This window comes from Delphinapterus leucas, chromosome 20 (assembly GCF_059928025.1).
Source record: "Delphinapterus leucas isolate spDelLeu-1000000601 "Yukka" chromosome 20, BTC_Dleu_Yukka2, whole genome shotgun sequence".
NCBI classification, from domain to species: Eukaryota; Metazoa; Chordata; class Mammalia; order Artiodactyla; family Monodontidae; genus Delphinapterus; species Delphinapterus leucas.
In genome coordinates this window covers 57339224-57354567 of record NC_143148.1, presented here as the reverse complement: position 1 = coordinate 57354567, position 15344 = coordinate 57339224, and the positions used below count along the sequence as shown (strand labels likewise).

At 53.8% G+C, this 15344-nt stretch overlaps 1 protein-coding gene across 3 annotated transcripts in view; it reads right to left on the bottom strand.

Annotated features, from left to right (window-relative positions):
* GSE1 (Gse1 coiled-coil protein) overlaps window positions 1–15344 on the bottom strand; it is a 414574-nt gene that overhangs the window by 258972 nt on the left and 140258 nt on the right. The gene's annotated exons all lie outside the window — the stretch shown is intronic.

The following is a 15344-nucleotide window of genomic DNA, read 5'->3' as shown; positions in this document are numbered from 1 at the left end:
AATAACTACCTACGAGTTAGTTGCAACTATAACCATTAACCTAGTTAATCTTCAGTTCACCCCACAGGGCAGTCATCTCCCCCACTTTTTCTGTATTCAAAAAAAAATTGTAGTAGAATATACATTACCATCTTGACCATTTTTACGGGTACAACTCAGTGGCATGAAGTCCAAACACCATGTGCAACCATCCCCTGGATCCATTTTGAGAACTTTCTCATCAACCCAAACGGAAATTCCATACCCATTAAACACTACCGCTCCATACTCCCTCCCCCAGGCCCTGGCACCCACCACCCTACTTTCCGTCTCTATGAATGTGACTATCCCGGTCACCCCACCCCCTTTCCACAGTTGGGGAAACTGAGGCTCAGAGAGGGGTAGTGGGAGCCTGAGGTCACAGAGCTGCCAAGGCAGGGTCAACTCAGCTGAGCATCCTGGGCTCCAGGTCATGGGGAAGCCCCTGCCAGGGTTCCAGGGTCTGAACAAGAGCAGTTCCCTGGGGGCCGGTCCCGGGGACTGGCGACGCCCCGCGGCCCCGATTACGAGCTTCAGGGCCGCACGGCTGTCAAAAAGCAACTCCACGTTGACCCTGTTTTTCCAGGGATTAGGGCTATAAAACCAAAGTACCGGAGAGAGACGGATGGCGCTCCATCCAGGCTCCAGCAGCTCCACATGCGAGAGACGGATAAATTTACCGTTTGTTTCCGGGAACGCTTTAATTTATGGGATCCATATGGTGACACTGCCCAGACTGCAGCCCCCGCAAATCCCACAGGGGTGCTGGCGGCTTAGGCTGGAGCCAGGAGAGGGCGGCGCCTGGGCCCAGCATACTTCATTCACTCGCTGGCTCGCTTAGGGCCAGGGGCCCCTCAGCATGGCGGGGAGCCTGGAGCCCCTGTACAGACCCCGCCCCGCAGGCTTTTAGCTGCTCTGGCAACCTTGCCAACATCACTTCGGGAAACTCTGCCAGATGTAGGGCTGCTGTGTCCCCCTGTTAGTCCAGCCAACCCCAGAGACTGTCTATGGGATGGCACCTCATCAGAGCAGGCAGCATTCTTGCAACCCCCTCGGGGCAGGCTGGCAGGGGGTGAAGGAGGGTGGCATTGTGCCCTGGCCTTGACCCTGCCCATGTGCTGGTGGAAAGCAGAGTGGGGTGAGGCCCACCTACTGCTTGTCCTCCTGGGGCTGGGGGACCAGGGTTCTGCTGGGGAAAGTGGCCGGGGGGATGCCGCATGGGGGTGGGGATGGCTCCCTGGATGAAGAGGTTGTGGGCATGAGGATGCCGTTTACTGAGCACCTACTATGTGCTACGGTTAGTCCTCCCAACAGTCCTGTCTCGAACAAAAACATGGAAACATGAAGAGACAAAGTGGCCTGTCTGAGTCCCCACAGTAAGTGGAGGTGTCGGGATGTGAACTCAAGCAGCTGGGAGAAGACTCTGCAGTTACAAAGCATCCGGGGAACATGGCTTTTAAGTGGAAAACAGCAGATGGCAAAAGAGAATACTACTGGGTGGGAGAGGGTGCAGATGACAAGGTCTATAGGAGTTTGATAATAGGAGAACTCCCCAAGGGCTGGAAAATTCCAGGCAGGCTTCCTGGAGCAGGTGGAATTTGAACTAGGCCTTCAAAGGGAGCAGGCTTTAAAAGGAAGGGGGGGACAGGAAGGACAAGAGATTCAAACACACATCTCTGCGGGGACCAGGGGGGTAAACCGGAAACAAGGTACTGGTAGGTGAGACTGTATGGGGACAGCACCAGTCCCACCCAGCACCAGCGGGGGCCACATGGAAGGAAGCCAGCCCCATCACGCCAGTTCTGATCTTTCAAGAGGAAGCTGGGAATCCATTTTTAAAAGCTGCACTCTCATGATTATTACGTGTTGAAACACGATGCAAACCCTCATACGCTGCTGGTGGGACTGTAAACTGGTGGAGATGGCCTGGCAGATCGTCAAGGTCCAAACAGAGTCATCACAGGACCCAACAATTCCACTCCTAGGTAGATACCCCAGAGAACCGAAAACAGACGTCCACACAAAAACTTGCATCTAAATGTTCATGACAGCCCTCAGTTCACAGACAAATGAATTCTGCCAACAATGAACCTGCAGGTGGGTCCTTCCCCAGTCGATCTCCCAGGTGAGAGCGAACCCCACGGATGCCTTGACCTGCAGCAGGGGCCCCCGCTGAGCGTGTGGTGATAGGTGTCTTGCTGCGAGCTGCTTATGAGCAGTCCTTTGTTGCACAGCAGTCGATAACTAATAAAACCCCAAAGCTCTAGAACAGGGCCTGGCCCAGAAACACATGTTCCCTGGCACCATCGTGCGCCAGACACCCTCCCTCCTCCGGTCCAGCTGTTCCCACCGTGTTGACTCTTGTTGGAAGTAAAAGGATTTTACCCCCTTCTCCGGCGTGGACTCCTGAGAGGGCTCAGTCACCGTTAATGGATGGGCGAGGCTGCCAGACACATGTGGGTGGGGGATATGCATTATCTCATGCTCGCATCATCGTAGGTGGAGGCAAAGGTTCTCAGCCAGACCGTCACATGGAATCAGAGAGCAGCCTTTCCTCACCCTTCAAGGACAAATGTACAACAATGCCTGACTAATAAAAAGCAGACCCTCAAACCAACATATTCCTTGTGCCTTTTCTCTACCAGAGCCAAGAGTTCCAAGCTCACGGCCTGTCTTAATTTAAAGTGCTATTAGGACCGGGTCTGGGACATATACTGCTCCCTGCCCCCGGGGACCCTGGAAATTGACAGCATCCCACAGAGCCCATGGGGCCCTCGCAGAGCAAGCAGGATAAACTTTATTGTCCCCTTTATTTTCCTGGACCAGGGCCACTACATTTAAAGCGTTAGTTAACGGTGAAAGGCAAAAAGGGGGAGAATTTCCAGGGTTCTTTACCATAAAAGGGATTTGCAGCCCACCCCTGAATATCCTAATGAGATCGTGCCTTGTTACACTTCCTCCGGGGAGCTGAGTGATTTCTGGAGAACAATGACTCCAGGTAAACTCGCACGTAGGGATGGGGACGGATAGGGGCAGAGAGCAGATACAGCATCCCTGCTTCACAGGGGAAAACTATGCAGCACTGTTGTCAGTACCCAGTTTATTTTATTAATTGTATTAGTACGTGAGCTCCCCAAGTTTGAGAACTCCTGTTTTATTGTTCTGTAGAATTGTTTTATTGAGATATAATTCATATACTATACAATTCGCCCATTTAAAGTGTACAGTTCAGTGGCTTAGAGAATAGTCACGGAGTTGTGTAACCATCACCAGACTCCGTCTAGAACATTCTCATTACCCGGTACCCATTAGCAGTCACTCCTCACCCCCCCACCCCGGCCCCCTGGCAACCCCTCATCTCCTTTCTGTCTCGATGGATTTGTCTCTTCTGGACATTTCATATAGGTGGACCCCTACACCATGTAGCCCTCTGTGTCTGGCTTCTTTCACTCAGCATAATGTTTCCCAGGCTCACCCATGTGGTAGCCTGTAAATGACGTACTTTAAAAAACAAGGGAAGTTCCAGTTTGAGGGCACACAGCGGTCCAGAGGCCACTGCACGAGACACTAGGATTTCTCTCTCCAGCAGCCTCTCCAACAGGGACTGGCTAGCTGGCTGTTCCCAGAGCCTGCTTCCCTCTCCCTCCTGGGCACCCAGCCAGACTCTAGCTCTCCGGCTCCCTGTAGTGAGATGGGGCCAGGCACTGGGTCCTGGCCACTCTCCCCAGCTGGGAGATCTTAGCAAAGTGACTTCACCTCTCTGGGCCTCAGTTTCCCCTTCTGCAAAATGGATTAATAACACAGCAAGTGTCTACCTCCAAGAGGGAGGGTGCAGGGGATTAGATGAGTTCTTTCTGCTAAAGCACTTGGTACATAGTAGGTGCTCAAGAAATGGCAGCTCATCTCATGACCTGACTGCATAAGCATCAGGAACGAGAGCCATAGGGGTGCAGTGGCCAGGGGACCCCACAGAGCCTGGAGGGGTGCGGGCTGGGGAAGCCTTCACGGCCTCGGCCTTCTCAGGGGGGCCCACCTGGCCTCTGGGCAGTTTCGGCCCTAGCTGGCAGGGACGCCTTCTAGGTCCCCTTGCCCGCTGCTGACGCAGAGCCTGAGGCAGTCCCGGAGCCCCTTAACTCATGGGGGCAGGATCTGGGGCATGGGCTCCCCCACTTTTCCTGATCACCCTGAATCGTCTCTTTCCTCCAAATCGGCTCAAGATATGCTCCAGGAAGCTGGCTTTGCTGATCTTGAATAAAGTAGATGTGGGACTGAATCCTGAGTGCCAGTTGCCTGTGGGTGTAACTAGGAGTAACAGGCAAGTCACAACTGCTTGGACCTCAGTTTATGTCTCTGGGAAATGGGCCCGTAATGCCTACCCTAGATTTACTGAGCACTTGCTATGTGCTAGGTATCCACCAAGCACCCTGCTGTCTGTAGCCTGTTTCATCCTCCCAACGACCATACCTTAACTCCCATATTGTAGGAGGAAACTGAGGCACAGAGAAGTCAAGTCAGCTGCCCAAGGTCACCCAGCCGGTCACAGTCAGAGCCCCCAGAACGCCCGCACCCAGTAGGTGCTCCCTGCGTACTAGCAGGGCCTGATTCCTGTACTCGCTGCTTCAGCAGGCACACAGCAACCGGGACTGTGGTCTCTGGCACACAGGTTTATCCTGCGGCTGAGTGACGGTGGGTTTGCTGATGGTCTGAGGCTGATTTATGTGAAGACCAAGCCTGGGAAGACGAGACAAAACAGAGCTGCAGGAGGGGGGAGAGGAAACGCCAGCATCCCGATGGCGCAAAAGGACGTGGCATCATCACCTCCCCTTGGCCCCGAGGAAAAATCAGACACAGGCAGGAAGCCAAGCTTGGGGAGAAAAGCCACCTCCCTCCCAAACAGTGATGGCGGGGGGCCTGCCTTGGTTGGAGGGTGGGTGGGCACAGCCGGATTGGTGGGAGACCTCTGCCAGCTGCCGGCGACACGTGGGTCACAGGCCCGGGGCCGTCTGTCCAGGAGCGACATAAGGGGGCACGGGCCAGCCCTACCACAGGGCCCCTCCTTCCCGTTTCCTGGTCCCCACGAGAGTCCACCCACAAAGATGCACTCGACCCTCTCTGGTGGGATTCCTCGTTCTGTGCTGCAAGCTGGTACATCAGAGGCCGCAAAACAGTATTTTACGCCCTTAATTCCCTGTAATAGCTCCATAACGGTGAGCAGAGAACTCCAAATACCGCAATAAAGGGAATGATAAGGCTCCGGGTCAGGGGGAGGTGGAGCTGCAGAACGCAGAGTCCCCGATAAGCAGACAACTAACGGGTTATTAAATGTGCGGTGCAGACCGGGCGTAATTGGAAAGTTATTAGATATGGAATACACACAGCACCCAGTAAATGAGTAATCAGGGGCTAATTAAGCTCACGCGACCCAGCAGATCGCGAGGGAGAGGCTGGTGGCTGCTACATCTGTGACAGCAATTAGGGGCGCTCCGGCTACAGCGTGCGTGGGAAGGCTCGGGCAGAGCAGCCACAGCCGGGGGTCTCGATCTGACTCTTTTCCCAGCCGAGACCCCCCGCCGGCTGCTCCCACCTCTCAGGGGCTGGAGGGAGGGGGCGGGGAGGCACCAGGTGCATCCAGCCTCAAAGACAAGAGAAGCCCAAGTGGACACAAGGTCCGGGACTCGGAAAAAACAAAAAGAAGGTTTTATCCCTGGCTTCACATCCGACCAGGTGAGCACTCACTGCAGCCACCAGAGGGGACAGAAACAGTCATAACTCTCCCCCCAGATGATCTGCAAGGTGTGTGTGCAGGGCCACCTCCTGGAGCTTTGCGGTGGTTCTGCCAGCTGGGCTAGGCGGGGAGAGTGGTCAGCCCATTTTATAGATGTGGAAACTGAGGCTAAGAGGACCGGAAGTGGACAGAGCTCATCCAGCCTGCTTCCCCTTCCAGCAGGCACAGGACACCACGCCCCCCGCCCCGGGTGTCTGGAAAAGAGGAAGACACTGGTGTTTCTCAGGAGGACGGCAGCCAAGCTCAGTGGAGAAAAAGGGGCCAGAGGCAGTTAGGTGGCCAATGGGAGTGACCGTTTGGGTTCCAAGCTGGCGACCTTGGGCACGCTTTTAATGCCTCTGGGCCTCAGCTTCCTCGTCTGAAAAAGGGGGTGCTGACAGCCACACCCACGGTGCAGGGCAGTCATGGGGAGTTAGCATTCGTGCAGCCCAGCCCAAGCCTGACGCACAGGAAGCCCATGAACGCGTTTGTTAAAGCAAGAAACAGCAGAACAAACAGGGGGAGCCCAGTCCCTCCTGCCATAAAGAGAACCAGAAAGCCCCTGGTTTAAGACCTGGGGGCTGCTGGAGCTGAAAAATCTCTGGGTTCGGCTGAAACTAGGCACTCTCTCCAAGCCAGGAGCTACTGCCTGTCCCTGATAGGCTGCAGCAGAAGGGTCATGGGCCATGACCCTAAAGCAGGAGGCTTGGGACAAAAATGCCTTTCATCGGTCACAGCTAAACGTTGACAGCACCTACTGAGCACCAGGCCCCGTGCCAGCCTTTGCCGTGTCAGCCCATGAAGCCTTGGCCCTGGTGGGGAGGAACTGTTGGGCCCCATTACATAGATGGGGAAACTGAGACACAGGAAGGGTAACTCACTGCCATGTTTGGATGGGGCAGGTGGGGCGTGGTGTTTCTGGGAGCTTATTAGAAAGCCGGAGTCTGCTGCTAACAGCACTCAGAGCCCTGGGAGACACACCTGGCGGGACAGGTGCGGCTGGGACGGGTGAGGCCACGGGGAGACTGGAGCTGGCCAGAGGCAGGCATGCCCAACTTCTGCTGCTCTTGTGGCTGAAAGGAACATTCTAGAAGGCATGGGCCCGGCCCCCTCCCTCAAGTGAGGCCTCTGAGCCAGATGACCCCCTCATAAGTCCTGGGACAGAGCAGGGGGCTGCATGGAGGAATTCACTGTTTCCAGAGGCACGCAGGCCTCCCCATGACTGCCAAGCAACAGAGCACGTGGGTGATGCTGGCGGAATCCAGCTCAGGCCCAGGGTCAGGGGTGAGGGCCCTCAGGGATGCGGGGGCTCCCGGAGTCCTTGACGTTAGTGCCGAATGCCAGTCCCTGGAGGCCGGCAGCGGGAGCCAGACTGATCTCAGACCAATGACGGCCCGACTCCCCGGCTCTCCTGGGGTGCCCCCTCCTACTCTTGCTGTGCCCACTCACCTTCCCCTCCTCCCAGGGAGAGAGCCTCCCACTGGTTCCTGGGCACACAGTCCTACCCACTTCACCCCCCCACCAACCACTCCTTGGCCTGAGCCAACTTTCCAAAACACTACACTCAGCCACCTGCATAAAATCCTTTACCAGAGGCTCCTCCATGCGGCATCTTAGAGCCATGTGATTTGGGCCAGCCCAGCTTTTCAGTCTGTCATGCCTCACTCACATCCATCTACCTATCTACCTGACCGACCATGCATCCATCCACCCATCCAACCACCTGTCTATCTGGCCGTCCATCTATCCATCTATCCAATCATCTCTCTATCCACCCACCTACCTATCCATCCACCTGTCTATCTGTCCAACTATCCATCCATCCACCCATCTATCCGGCCATCTGTCCATCAATCCTTTCGTCCAGCTATCCGATCGTTCAGTCAAACATCCATCCGTCTAATAAACATTTATTAAGCACCTACTATTGCTAGGCACTGTGCCTGGGATACAGGAGCAAGCCAAAAAGTTAAAAATGTCTGCCATTAAGGAGGTGACATTCGGTCAGGGGAGACAGACAGTCAGTAAATACACATTTACATGACAGGTGGTAGGAGATGCCAGAAAGACAAACAGGAGAAGGGGACAGGAAGGAGGGAGGATGGGCAGTTAGAATTCTCCATAGGCTGGCCCCATTGAGAAGGGGACATCTGTGCAAAGACTTGAAGGAAACACGAGAGTTAGCCATGGAGATAGATATCTGTGGGAAGAGTGTTCCAGGAAGAGGGAACAGCAAACACAGTGGCCCTGAGGCGGGGAGCACGTTTGGAAACCTTTTCTGAAAAGGCCAGATCAGATTTTCAGCTTACGGGCCGTATGTTCTCTGTTGGAACTAAGCAACTTAGGCCTTGTAGCTCTAAAGCACACTTAAACAGCATGAACAGGAACACTGTGTGGCTGTTCCAATAAAACTTTACTTACAGACACTGAAATTTGAATCTCATATAATTTTCACACCACGAAAGATTACTCTCCCTTTGATTTTTTTTTTCTTTTGGCAATCATTTAAAAATGTAAAATCCATTTTTAGTCCACGGGCTGTATGGAAACTGGCTGTGGGCGAAGTTTGCCGATCCCTGTTCTACAAGCAGCAGGGTCCGTGTGGCTGCAGGGGTGGCGGTCGCGGTGGAGATGGAACACCATTTGCTGCGACTCCTAAACACACCTGGGGGAGAGCGGTCTGTGGGAGGACGGGACCTGAGCCTTGACTTGGAGCAGAGGCGAGGCTGGGAGACATGGAGGCGGTGGGGCCGCTGCAGAGGCTCCCTCTGGTTGCCTAGGTCCACCCGATGCAGGAAGGGCTGCGGGAGGACGTGTGTGCACCTCTACCGCTGGGCTCGTTACCTTCTGGTCTCCCCTGTAGGTGTCCTGTAAGGGGCTGAGGGCAGATGCAGAAACCATCTTGCCTGGTTCAAATCCCAGCTCTGCCACCTATGAGCTGTGTGCCTTCAGACAAGTGACTCTACCTCTCTGGGCCTTGGCTTCCCTATCCGTAAAATGGTGAGGATGCCCCAGGTTCAGAGTTCGGGGTGGAAGCAACATAGGGGTCTGCTCACGAGCCACTGTCATGCCCATGAGTCCCCCCTCACCCCAAAATGCCCTCTGCCCCTCCCCAATTCCCTGCCTCCTTTTCAGCCAAGAGCCTGCCCCCCTCCCCTGGACTCTCTCCCCAGCTCCCCTTCCCAGGCAGAGCCAGACCCTCCCTCGGACCACCTCCATTAGTGCCCTCATCTGAGTACCACTAATTCAGCTGTTACACTTCTGCCCCCACCAAGACTGTCATTCCCCTGAACAGCACCTGGTGACCCCAGGTGCTGGCATGGTGTCCCCAACACAGCACAAAGAGGAGACATCTAAGTTATAGAAGGAGCCATGTGGAAGCCTAAGGAACAGTGTTTTAGGCATGGGGAACAGCCCATGCAAAGGCCCTGAGACAGGAGAGTGCCTGGTGTGCCTGAGGAACAGCAATGGGGCCCACATGGCTGAAGAGTGGGGGAAGCAATGGAGCTATGTTTTGTAGGGCCTTGTGGGCCCCTAAAGGACTCTGGCTCTCATTCAGAGTTAAGAGAGGAACCGGGTGTGGCGGGGGGGGCAGTTTCTGAGCCAAGGAGAGATGTGATCTGATTTTTGTTTTAACTTTAACTTTTTACAATGAGATGTTTCTAGATTCACATGCAGTCGTAAGAAATGATACAGGGAGATCCTGAGTACCCTTTGCTCAGTTTCCCCAACGGTAACATCTTACAAAACTATAGTACAAGGTCACAGAAGGAAATTAACAGGACAACCTGCCTATCTTATGCAGACTTCCCCAGTTTGACCTGTACTTACACGCACGTGTATTTTGTTCTCTGCAGTGTTATCACCAGCACAGGCTCCTGTAACCACCTCCACAGCTGAGATACAGAGCAGTCCCGTCCTAAGCATCCCCTGTGACACCTCTTGATAAACACACCTAGCTCCCTCCTGCCCCAGACGACGAGCCCTGGCAACCACTGATCCATTTCAAGCTTTTTATGTAAATCAATCACAGTGGGTAACCCTTTGGGACTGGCTGTTTCCACTCAGCACGATTCCCTGGAGATTCACCAGGTTGTTGGGCATTTCGGTGGTTTGTTCCTTTTTCTTTCTTTTTTTTTTTTTTAATAAATTTCTTTTTTTATTTTTGGCTGCATTGGGTCTTTGTTGCTGTGCGTGGGCTTTCTCTAGTTGCGGCGAGCGGGGGCTACTCTTTGTTGCGGTGCGCGGGCTTCTCATTGCGGTGGCCTCTCCTGTTGCGGAGCATGGGCTCTAGAGCCCGGGCTCAGTAGTTGCGGCGCACAGGCTTAGTTGCTCCGCGGCATGTGGGATCTTCCCGGACCAGGGCTCGAACCCATGTCCCCTGCATTGGCAGGCGGATTCTTAACCACTGCGCCACCAGGGAAGCCCCGGTTTGTTCCTTTTTATTACGGAGTTGTCGTCCACGGCATGGCCGTTCCAAAGCGTGGTAGCCCGTTGCCTGATTTCGGTGGAGGGAAGCCAGTTCCCTGCAGGTTGAGCTGCTTCCTCTGCCCCCACCCCAGGCTCACATCCCACCGCGGCCCTGGCCTTCCTCCTGTCTTCAGAGTCTGTGCCTGGCATTACCTGCCAGCTCCCCATTAAGGGCCTGCCCCTCCCCCCGCTTTGGGAATTGACACCCTGTTTACCAGACATGATGCTCTCGCACCTCTGCCCAGAGCCTCCTTTGATGCCTCCAAACTGGGGAGGTCAGGTGGTTTATCAACAGTAACCCTTCTGCAGGGCTCCCCATGCAAATGCGGATCAGAGATGTTTAGCGACCTGCCAAATGCCCCACAGCGGGAAGATGGGCAGACGCCCACCCTCGTGTGCTTCAATTACATCAAAGGCAGATTCTGTGGACAGGGGGTGAGGGGGCCTGCCCTGGGCTCTGTGGGGGGGCTCAGCTCGACCCCACGCCTCCACCAAGGGGGTCTCGCCAGCTTCAGGTAAACATGACATAATTACCGTGGAGAGAACTGTGCTGTCTCAGCCAGGCAGTCAGTTTATCAGGCGCTGACAGTGCATTAGCTAAGTGATCACGAGACTGTTAATTTTTTTCCCCAGCCCTTGCCAGGGGTATTACAGTGAAGAATGGCAGCTTAACCGCAGGGAAATTCTTCAGGGTGACAAAAATAAAAATAGCTCTAATTGAAGCTGATAAAAATTATACCCTTTAAAAACACACGTCGGGGGCTTCCCTGGTGGCGCAGTGGTTGAGAGTCCGCCTGCCGATGCAGGGGACGCGGGTTCGTGCCCCGGTCCGGGAAGATCCCACATGCCGTGGAGCGGCTGGGCCCGTGAGCCATGGCCGCTGAGCCTGCGCGTCCGGAGCCTGTGCTCCGCAACGGGAGAGGCCACAGCGGTGAGAGGCCCGCGTACCACAAAAACAAAACAAAACAAAAAACACATCGGGGTGCACTGGCTATAATGTAAATTAATGCCAGGGCAGGATTTCTGTCACAAGATCGTGGAAACACAGTGACAGCCACGGCAAACAGCCTCCCAGGGCGTCACATCTGCTGGGTCACGGCTCAGCAGCCTTGGGAGACAGCAGGCTGGGCTGGAGGCTGACGCCCAGGGGCCTGCAGATGTGGCCTCACCCACCACCCAGCCCCTGCAGAGGGAAAGCGGTCAGGACATGGCCAGGGCCCTTGTCAACGTCACTGCCAAGAGTGCTGGCGTGTCCTGGCGGGCGTGCTGTGGGCCTGGGGGCAGAGGTGGCCGGGCCCTTAGCAAGCCAAGCCGGTGCTCCAACACCACTGCCATCGCAGGGCCCTGCTCGTTCAGCTGGATGCTGACTTGAAACTCCCCCATTAAAACGTGTTAATAACAGAGGCCCCAGACAAACCGACAGAATCTGCGTGTTCTGGTCACAGCAGTGAGTGTCTCCCGGCAGCCAAAACGTTTCAATTTGGTGCATGCAAGAATGATAAATATAATGGCGATAAAATACTAATAATCACAGGCATAGCATCTGCTCTGCGCACCACGCTGTTTCAAGTACTTTCCACATGTTTTAATTCACTTAATCCTCGACACAACCGGTGAGGCAAACACTGTCATTATCATCATGGTGTTCCAGACGAGGAAGCATGTCTGGAGGCCCAGAGAGATCGTGTAACCTGCCTGCAGGGACAATCGGGGCTGAGCAGAGGTTGAACCCACTCAGCCCCCTCTAGAGCTGCCCTCTGAACGCCCCTGCCAGCTGCCTCTAAGCCCAGCAGGTGACGGGCCCCTCGACCCACGGGCACTTGGCAAGCATCTCTGCTGGCCACCGAATCTGAACTCAGCATACGGCACATGCAGCTGTGTTGGGGGCTGGTCCTGCAAACCCTTGTAACAGGAGCAACAAATCTGACTCCATGTTAGATCTGTCTCCTTTACTTTCACCTTTGTATTCTATTGCTTTTGCTTCCAGTTAAGAATGTCGCCGGTAGCCTGAAATAGACAGGATATAGCCCACTCTCAAGGCTCTGATCTTTAAGGGTATAACACTTTTCCATTCACATAGAGATGAAAAGTTGCAGAACAGACAATAACATTTGTGTTGATGGAGGTTTACAGGCACATCATATCCTGACCCACGCGGACAGCTGCAAGAACAAAGGATTCCGACACCAAGAAGTTTGCAACAACTAACCACGCCCCTCCTTCACCTTGACTTTATTTGCTTGTTTGTTTTTTTTGGCTGCACCGTGTGGGGCTTGCGGGATCTTAGTTCCCAGACTAAGGATCAAACCCGTGCCCCCTGCAGTGGAAATGCAGAGTCTTAACCGCTGGACCACCAGGGAAGTCCCCAACTTGACTTTATTGTTTTTTCTCAATACATTCTTAATGCTTTGTTCCCTCAACATTTAAAAAATATTTACGTATGTATGTGGCTGCATCGGGTCTCAGTTGTGGCACATGGGATCTTCGTTGTGGCCTATGGGGTCTTTCGTTGCGGCACGCGGACTCTTCATTGAGGCACGCTGGCTTCTCTCTAGTTGTGGCACGCGAGCTCCAGAGCGCACGGGCTCAGCAGTTGTGGTGCACGGGCTTAGCTGCCCTGCGGCATATGGGATCTTAGTTCCCTGACCAGGGATCGAACCCGCATCCTCTGCATTGGAAGGCGCATTCTTAACCACCGTGCCACCAAGGAAGTCGCCCCACCTTGACTTTAAAAGGGCTTTACGGAAGGAAACCCTTCGGGGAGTTCAGGGTTTTTGGGGCATGAGCCACCTGTGTCCTTGCCTGGCCCTGCAATAAACCCTTCTCTGCTCCAAACTCCGATGTTTAGGTATTGTCTGCCCTCACTGTGCGTCAGGCACACACACCTGCGTTCGGTAGCGCTCACACTTATTTTGACAAGCCTTGTGCAATTCTATTTTGACTACACCTTCACCTACTGGGGTTGAGAATTCACCTCAATTTCCTACAGCTCCCCCTGACTCAAAGCTGGGCTGGGTATGCATGGGTGGGGGGCTCTGAAGAAAAAACAGACCTAGGAATTAATTCTGGAATATTAATTGGGCCCCTGCCCTGTGCCAGGCACTGGAGATTCAGAGCAAAGGCAGGGAAAGTTCCAGCCCTCTTGCTGCTGACGTTTCAGGTTGGAAGAAGACAGATAATAGCACAGCCGCTCCTTCTGGGTCCACAGGCAAAGAGGAAAGGCATCAAAAATGAAAATCCAAACACGGTCTTATGATGTAAAGACACAAGTCAAAAATCTAAGCATCTGACCAGCAAAGGATTTTAAGCTTATGCTTTTAAAAAGAAGAATAAAGGGAAAGATTAGAAAGACTCTCTCATTTTCTCTCTCTTTCCGTGAGCATGCACATGTACACACACACACACACACACACACACACACACACACACACACACCATTTCCAGGGAAAGAACTCTAATAATGGGAGAAACGTTGAGAAGAGCGACTTTTGTGGCTTTGCACTGCTGTCTTCCCTGAAAAGATCTGAAGGGAATAATTGACTGGAGTGAGTCCTGATTGAGGTGGAAAGGGGAAAAGTAAAAGTGGGAAATGAAGATAGGAACTTCTAGAAAGGGCACAGCTTGTGGGCAAGTCATGCCAGGGCTGGGTCAGCCCTGCTGGCTGTTTGTTCAGAGAAATCACGGGAGACACGAAAGCAGACCCCGGGGCTGACACAGATACACGTACCCCTTTCCCAGGAGGGAAGAGATGCCCCACGATGGAAATGACAGGCCAGCTAGGCAGACTCCAGAACAAATCACTAGGCGGGGCATGTGATCCCACGCAGCATTAACTTGGGCCACGGCAGCCACCTGGGTCAGAACCGGGCTCCCCTGGGGGCACATATGCCCCGCTTTGACCTCAACGCAATCACCTGCCTGACTGCTAAAATCGGGGACGCCAACGGGAAGAGCTGTGACTTGGCCCATCACGTGCCCGGTCGCGCTCTGCACTGTCACTTATTTCATCCGTAAGCAACAGTATTGGTAATAATCAGGAGGTTGACAGCAGCCTCCATCTACCAAAGCTTTCCTGGACTCAGGCAGCGACTCCTTCCCTGTGGGCTGTGTGGCCCCAGAGAAGTTACTAAACTTCTCTGGGCCCCAGTTTCCTCACCTGTAAAATGGTCATAATGACAGTATCCACTTCACAGAAAGAAAAGAAAAAACACTCAAGACACACGCGCTTAGAACACAACCTGGCCCTCAGGAGCTGCTCAAGAAAGCCCACATGGTGCTTCCCTGGTGGCGCAGTGGTTAAGAATCCGTCCGCCCGCCAATGCAGGGGACACGGGTTTGAGCCCTGGTCCGGGAAGATCCCACATGCCATGCAGCAACTAAGCCCGTGCGCCACAACTACTGAGCCTGCGCTCTAGAGCCCACGAGCCACAGCTACTGAAGCCCGCATGCCTAGAGCCTGTGCTCCACAACAAGAGAAGCCACCGCAACGAGAAGCCCACACACCGCAACGAAGAGTAGCCCCGTTCACCGCAACTAGGGAAAGGCCGCGCGCGGCAACGAAGACCCAAGGCCGCCAAAAATAAATAAATAAAATAAATAAATTTATATATATGTATAAAAGAAAGCCCAGATGATTTTATTTTTCCTTATGGCCGACCCCTTGAGATAATTACTTAATGTCATTTGATTTATGTGCCGAGCGCTGTTCAAACACTTTGTACCTCTTAACTGGCTTGATTCTCCTAACACGCCTATGAGGTAGGTTCTACTATATTACACACCCACTTTATGGATAAGGAGAGCAAGGCACAGAAGAGGTAAGTCAGCTGCCCCAGGTCACCTGGCACCCGCTCTGCACCTAGATGCTGTCATGCTGTCGTCCTCGGTCTGTACTGTTAACCTCCACGCAAAACCGTCCCCGAGAACAGCCGGAAAGTTCAGAGGGCACTCGGGGTCCCCCCTCACCTTACAAAGGCAACTTCATACACACGGCTGGTCAGAGGCGAAGCAAGATACAGGTGAAGGTGAGTCTAGAGACGCAGAGGGATAGAGATCTAATACTGCGATGGTCAGAAAGGAGAATAAAGTGGGC